An 8,207-nucleotide genomic window follows, 5' to 3' on the forward strand; every position below is an offset into this window, starting at 1 on the left:
CTGCCAATCACCTGTTGAGTCCCTTGCATGGGTGGCTATTTTTAGGGGGGTTCTATATTTAAAACGAGGCCTGACTGGCAAGAGGTCTTTCTCTCCAGGCAGCTTGCTCTACTGTGCCTCTCATTTTGGTAAGGGGACATTTAAAGTACAATATGCCCTTCTTTTTATAGTTGGAAGGAATTAATTTTGCTCAATACTCTAGACCCAGTGATTGGCACACAGTAGGCCTTTAATAAATATTTGGAGAATGAATGAAGTGTCCTTTTGAATCTCAGGTTTTTTCAGGTGTATACCGTATAATAATTTGTACCTTAAATGATCTCAGTGAAATTTAAGTAAAGTAACAGACGAAGTTTTAGTAACTTGTTGAACAGTTAGATGTTATATATAATATTGCTAAATTATTCTGGGGCCCTCACTGAGCTATAACGGAATTCTTCCTACAGTCGCTTTTTCCCAGTTGGACTTTGGAATTGCTACTGAGAAGACAGGGCCCTATTTCAGTTACAGTTACTTGATTTCTTTGTCCACATGCAGTCCAACTCGTAAACCCCCTCCCTACTCAAAATTATGGCTCTTGGTAAAAACAAAAATGAAGAGGAGTATTTTTACCCGAAAAGGTCCTAGGTGCCTCTCTCTCCCCTCAGAGTTTTTCTGGTCATCACCAAACAATCCCCTGGGGATTCCCATCCCTTAGTCTCACCCTGGAAGATCCCACTAAGAACTTTTCTGTCTGGTGCTTGGCCAACGGCCCAAGGGCTGCTAGCATCCTCTGCTGTTGTCGCCCTCTTGTGGCGCACATGCTCAAGTACACCTACTGCAGAAACTGATGAGATCATCCCGGCAATTTGTGATAATCTCATTACTACAGACCGAGAAGGCAATGGCAACCCACTCCAGTACTCTTGCCTGGAAAACCCCATGGACGGAGGAGCCTGGTAGGCTGCAGTCCATGGGGTCGCTAAGAGTCAGACACGACTGAGCGACATCACTTTCACTTTTCACTTTCCTGCATTGGAGAAGGAAATGGCAACCCACTCCAGTATTCTTGCCTGGAGAATCCCAGGGACGGGGGAGCCTGGTGGGCTGCCGTCTATAGGGTCGCACAGAGTCGGACACGACTGAAGTGACTTAGCAGCAGCAGCAGCAGCATTACTACGGATGCTGGGCTTCCTGGATGGCCCAGTGAGTAAAGAACTTGCCTGCAGTGCAGAAGACATAGGAGACGCGGGTTTGATCCCTGGGTTGGGAATATCCCCTGGAGGAGAAAATGGCAATCCACTCCAGTATTGCCTGAAAAATCCCATGGACAGAGGAGCCTGGTGGGCTACACCAAAGGGTCGCTAAGAGTCAGACACGACTGAGCGACTAAACACAGATGTGTGGGGAAAAGGCACTGGACCCAAATAAAAAGCATTTTTTAGTTGCTTTTCTGTTATTGCTATAGAAATAACCATGATCTCATTGACTGGCAGGCAAAGCGACTGGGAAGACTTAAATTGGGTATGGTCAATTTGGTTAACTTTCCAAGAGTGCCCACTTTGGAAAGAAAACAAGGATAAAAGAACCTGAGTTTGGGGACTTCCCTGGTGGTCCAGGTGCTAAGACTGTGAGCTCCCAATGCAGGGGGCTTGAGTTTGAGCCCCAACTGGGGAGCTAGATTCCACATGCCACAACTGAGAGTTCATGTGCCACAGCTAAACAGATCCTGCCTGCCCCAACTAAGACCCAGTGCAGCCAATTAAAAAGAGAGAAAGAACCTGAGTCTTAGCATAAAAAAACCTGAGCAACCAGAAGTGATTCCTTGATTCAGTTAATATTTATTGAGTGCCTACTGTGTCACACGCTAGGCCACAGACTCTGGCGGAGTCAGACAAGTGACCTGATGTCGTGGTGATTCCTAATGCCACTGAAGCAGACACCACATCGAATGTGATAGAGTTTGAGAAAACTTTCAGTGGAGCTGGGGCTCATATAATTAGGACTTTAGGTGATAGAAAAGTGGGAAGGGCATTCTGGGAAGTCAGAAATAAGCACAGAAGCATGGAGGTGTGAAAGACCATAGCCAGTAAAGCCGCAGAGGTGGGGCAGAGCTAGGGTGAGGATCTATGATGTCCGTGCTGGAGCATTTGACTCTTGTGCAGGCCACGCTGGGGGTGGGGCTTAGGCACAGATGCTTTGAAGCAGGGGAGTGACATCAGATTTGATGTTGGAGCCTGGGGTTTAAGGGGAGTGCTGTCACTGGTGGATTATACAGATGATGAACCAGAATGTACGGACTAGATGCAGGGGAGGCTGATGAGGAGTCTTTTGCAATAATCCAGGCAGGTGATGACAGCAATAGGCACTTAAGGTAGTAGTACTGGCAACAGCAAGGAAATGATGGGCTTGAGAAATCTTCCCTGAGTAGAACAAAAAGGATGGGAACTTCCCTGGTGGTCCAGTGGTCAAGAATCTGCCTTCCAATGCAGGGGACATGGGTTCGATCCCTAGTTGGAGAACTAAGATCCCACATGCTGTGGGGCAGCTAAGCCCACACCTCACCACTAGAGAAGTCCCTGCTCACTGCAAGTAGAGAAAGCCCAAGCACCACCATGAAGACTCAGTGCAGCTAAAAAAATAAATAAATAAAAGAAAAAGGATGTAGTGCAGAGCTATGGGAGAAAGAGGGATCAAGGACTCAGGCAGTAAGCCTGGAAATGCGATGGACAATGCTATGAGGCATTTCTGTGCAGTCTGAATTCTCACTAGCTAATTGGACTTTTTTTTTTATGCTAACAGTCCATTGTTAGGAAAATCAGCAAATAATTTTTATAAAACACAAGGAAAGTCATTTATCACTGATCTTGAGACATCATTTAATATTATGCTTGTCCATACCAAGAAGATATGGTTTTCAGTAACTTACCGTTGCCTACCACCTCTCTAAATCCTTTTGTAAACTGTGAAGTTTGAGGGACCAGAGAGAAGTTTTTCCTTTTCAATCTCAAAATGATGTTAGACCTCGGGACTTCCATAGTGGTTCAATGGCTAAGACTTCACATTTTCCATGCAGGGGGCAGGGGCTCGATGCAGAGTGAGAGATCTAGATCCCACATGCCACAACTAAGAGTTCGTGTGCTGCAAATAAAGATTACATATGCCACAGCTAAAAAAAAAATAAAATATACCACACATACCACAAATGCAACAAAGATCAAAGATCCCACGTCCTGCAACTAAGACTCAGCCCAGCCAAATAGATAAAAATGTATTTTTTAAAATAATAAAATAGTTAGCACTTATAGAGTACTTACTCTGGGCCAGGGGCTGTTCTGACAATTAACTGAGAGAGAGGCTTTCCCATTTTACAGATGAATAAACTGAGGCACTGAAAGGTCTTAAGCTTGCCAGTGGATCATTCATATGATAAATGGCAGAACCGGGACCCAAAGGGTCTGGCGTCAAGAGAGTTTCCTCCTAATTCCTCTGTTACAAATGCCTGTCTCATTAGGACAATTTTGAAATAGAAACTCCCTTTTGTCCATAATTCCACCAATTCTAACACTAATACCTTCACATTTTCTTCAGCACGTTTAGCACTAATACCTTCATCATGTTTATTCAGGCTTTGCCAACACACCTGCATATTTAGACTACTCTATAATTACAGATTAGCTACTGAACAAAAGAAAACTACCCCAAGCAAAAGATGAGCCTAAGTTTGCTTTCCAAAAAGAATATGTGCACTCCTTCTATTTTTAATTTGGCTGTACCAGGTCTTAGTAGCAACCCTAAGAATCTTCAGTCTTCCTTGCTGCATGCGGGATCTTTAGTTGTGGCCTGTGGGATCTAGTTTTCTGATCTAGGGGTCAAACCTGAGTCCTCTGCATTGGGAGCACAGAATCTTCCCCACCAGGAAAGTCCTTGCGCACTCTTTTTTTAACTCGTGAACATTTTCTGGCTCATTCATATTCTTTCATCATGATATTTTAATGGCTACATACAATTCTTTTATTTAAAAGACCACATTTTATTCATCTCTTTTATTATTGGAATATGTCACTACTATAGAAAATGCTGGAATGAGCATCTTCACACTATGCACAGAGCTTATTTTTTGAATCTCAACATAGGAATCATCATCAGGAGCATAACTGATGCCCCATGTAGGCAAGGGCCTTTGGTCTTCATAAGGGAGAAGTTCTTATAAAAATATGAATGGCTGCAGTTCAATTTGCTCATGTCTGAGCCTGAGCCAAGCATGACCACCCTAGCCAGTTCATGGTCTTGGGAGCCCTAGGTAAAGCTCAGCAGCGCTGAGAATGCTCCTGAGTCAGCAGGGACATAGCCAGTGCAGTCAGCTCTTCTGACAATTAAAAGTGACACAAGTTCGAAAGAACTTTGATCTAGTTAGCCACCTTAATCCATTACTCTGTGACTATCATAGCTGTCTCCTCCTATTGGGTTGGCCAAAAGATCATTCGGGTTTTTCCATAGCAGCTTACGGAAAAACCTGATTGAACTTTTTGACGAACTCATTACATTCCCCATCTAGCCCAGGCTTTCCTTCCCCCTTGCTGGGATTAGTTTGTTTCCTTCTTGGTCTTTCTCCCAATTGCCTTACATTAGGCTGTCAAATATGTTTCTTACTACAGAGCAGAGCTTCCTTTTCACACAGCCTGGGACACATACAAAATGTGAACAGTGATTTGTGATCCACACTGGGATAAAGGGTGGAGGCTGCTCCCAGCTGGAGGCGCCTGGCCCAGTGCTTCTGGCCATCCCAGGCCCCACCCATCTGCCCTAGAAGATAATGCAGGTCTCAACCCTGACTGCACAATAGAATTACCCAGAAGTTTTGCAAAATTCTCTTGGATACGTTGCACCCGGGAGTAATCACAATGACATACAGGTGGCCCAGACCGAAAAGAATCTGCCCACAGTGCAGGAGACTGTGTTCGATCCCTGGGTCGAGAAGATCCCCTGGAGAAGGAAATGGTAACCCATTCCAGTATTCTTGCCTGGGAAATCCCATGGACAGAGGAGCCTGGCGGGAGACCAAGGGGTCGCAAAGAACCGGAAACAACTGAGCGACTAACACACACATAAGGCTGAGAACCTTTGAACTAAAGGGGTATCTGTTTGTCCTCACTACAGTGCTTCCCTTCTGAGCCACGGGTCCAAGGGTATTAATAAACTAAGATCATGGTCCTGAACTCGGGTATGCACAGCTCTCAGTAGCTGCATTCAATGTCACATGATGATAAAATTTAACTTCACCAAACCATCTAAGTCGGCTGTCTCCCGGCTGGGGGTACCCAGTGGCCTTGTGGCAAGTTGAGAGAGCAGGTCCTGACAGAAGGCGGGTGTTTAGGTCGGTGTGAGGGGTGTGGTGGGTGAAGGCGGTACCCGGCTGGAGACCTTAGGAACAGTAGTAGGTGCCCGGTTATAAGGCGGGTGGAGCTGGAGTTGCTTGAGTGACTACTGGGAGATGAGCTAATGGAACAATGAGACTCCAGGAAGAGAATGGAAGGTGGAAAGCTGAAAAGGGCCGTAGAGGTTCTCGTCCCGCCCATGATAACACCCATGTGCTTTCGGGGCTCACGGCTTGCCGCATCAACGGGGCTCCGCGGAAGCGAGTGTTCAGAATCGCACCCCCACCCCCACCCCTACCTCCGCCCTGCTCTGGGAAGAGGCGGCTGCCCGTCGCCAGCTCTTAACCACGGAGTCCCCGCACCCACGAGTCTCCTGCATGACACCCGAGGGTGCAACGAGCCAGGGTTGCTCGCCCCCACTCTCCGGAAAGGGCCAGACCCCAGCTCAAGGAAAGCCACCCGCTGCGTGGCAAGGGGCCCCACTCCAGATGGCAGAATCCGGAGGGGAGCCGGCTGCGAAGCTGCGAGGGACGCCGCCAACTCTCCCAGGCCGGCAGCCTACGCCGGGCCTGCTGGGAAATGTAGTCACCGCAAGCTGCCCTGAGAAAAGGAGGTGCGTTGACCTTCTAGCCCCAAAGACCCCGAGACCCGGATGAGGATGGACTCGGGCATCCTTACTCAGCCTCCGGCAGGGGGCGCTCCATCTACGGCCGCCCTGCTTGCTTAGCACCTCCCCGCAAACCGCCCCACCTGTCCCCCAACCTTCCCAAGACAGGCTGAAACGGTCAGAGCAATGAGTGGCATCCCAGTCCCTAATTAGAATGTGAGAGGAAACGGCTAGGAGCGATCTTTCCTCAAGCGAGAGATTTTTAGATGTCACCGCACCACGTTAAGCCAGATCACCTTGGCCAGGGCTCGCTCTCCTGGGCGTCCCAATCGCGCGCTTTTGTTTCATTTGCTATACAGTCTGTTACTGATGTAATAAGGTCCGTTCATTAGATGATAGTACTGGAGCATCGATAATTTCCTGACTTTGATAATGTCCTTGTTTTTATAAAATATACATTATTTGGGAATATAGAGCGATGTTAGCATTTTGAACTGGGAGGAAATAAGACACAGGGCCAGGGTATCCTGAATCCTACGGAAGAGAATCAGCAAATCACCCGGGCAGTGAACCAACCTTCCTAAAGTTGATCTGCCCCTGTCCCACGTGGGATGCGGGGGACTCAGCAGACATGGAGTTCCTGTCCTGTCTGAGTGTGACTAGCAAAGGGAGGAGGGAGGGGTTGTGGCTTGGGGCTGCAGTGCTGTTTCCCCATCCCCAGTGCACGTCCACAGCACTTCCCAGTCACTGTTGAGCTTCTAGGAGGGCGGGACTCTAGACGCCAGCCTATGGTACACCCAGTACATAGCAGCAGCCTCTGTACCACCCACCAGGCTCAGAGGTGGAACCCAGGTCCCAGGCCTGGATGAGATCAGAGACAGAACTGGATGGAGTCCAAGCTCATGTCCAGAACTAGGCAGAAGCAAAGCCAGCCCAGGGGAAATGGTATTACTGACTCCCCGTCCCTCTGAGCCCACTGGGTGTCTCCACGCTTGCTTGCTTCCCCAAATAGCCCTTCCAGGGATGTCTGCCAGGGGCGATCCCCCCCCCCCCCCCCCAGGCTCACAGGGTCCAATACTTGCCCTCTGACCCAGGCACACTGGTTTGCCTTGCCTTGCCTAATCTGTAAGCTCTGTCCCTACTCCCTCACAGATACGGAAAGGAGTTTCAATATTGGAGGGTGATACCTCAGATGGGGAGACAGAGGATTCAGGGGAGGAGGGAAGAGGAGAAAAAATGACTGGGGGAGGGGGCAAGGGGTGACAGAAAAGAGAAACTGCCTCCACTGCATGAAGAGTCTTGGTCACTCATGAAAGTGTAGGGTGGGGATGGTCACCCCCAAATGCATTTCTGCAGCAGTTAGGCAATACAAGTGAAACACACTGATTCAGGGATACAGCACGGAGCAGTGTGGACTGTCCATACCTGGCCCTGTCAATAGCTGTTGCTGGAGAGAATCAGTGTTGCTCAATTTTCTGATCCTCTCCCCTCTCCCCAAATCCCAAACCAGAAATCTAGATTGTGATTTAAATCTCCCAATTTAAATGTTGGCTCATGGGGATTCCCTGGCAGTCCAATGATTAGGACTTCCTGCTTTCCCTGCTGAGGGCATGGGTTTGATCCCTGGTCAGGGAACTAAGATCCCTCAAGCTGCACAAGTGTGCACACACATGTACACACACACACAAAGTTGGTTCAATAGTTTACACACATACACACACACACTGAAGACCAAAACTAACGTGTTTGCCACCTCTGGCCTGAACACTGGTCACACGCCTGGGCAGTGACACTGCCTCCCTCCCAGCTCAGGGCACAGTGAATGCTGAATAAACCCCAGTTCCTGTTTCCAAGGTCGGGTTTGCCTCCCTGCTCCAGGCAAAATCTGTTTCTACAACTGAAAGGAGATGGAGTGCAGGGCTACTTACATTAAGGTGAGAACCAGCTTCAGTTGACGGAAAAGGATTTTGCAAACAGACCCCCCTCCCGTGCCCATCTCCACCGTGAACCTCACGACCATCTGCACCTACAATTTTGCAGAGAACAGAATCCAGCTTTGAGGAAGCTGAGGCCCCAAGGTCACAAGTAAGAGTATAAACAGGAGCTGATCATAACATACATTTATTGAGTGCTTACTATGGATGTGCCCGGCTCAGGACTCCCGCTCAAACCCTGGCTTGTGCTCTTTGAAATGCTGTCGACAACGGGGAACATTCCAGAACCCTTCCCTTCATCACAGACCC

This window comes from Odocoileus virginianus, chromosome 33 (assembly GCF_023699985.2).
Source record: "Odocoileus virginianus isolate 20LAN1187 ecotype Illinois chromosome 33, Ovbor_1.2, whole genome shotgun sequence".
NCBI lineage: Eukaryota > Metazoa > Chordata > Mammalia > Artiodactyla > Cervidae > Odocoileus > Odocoileus virginianus.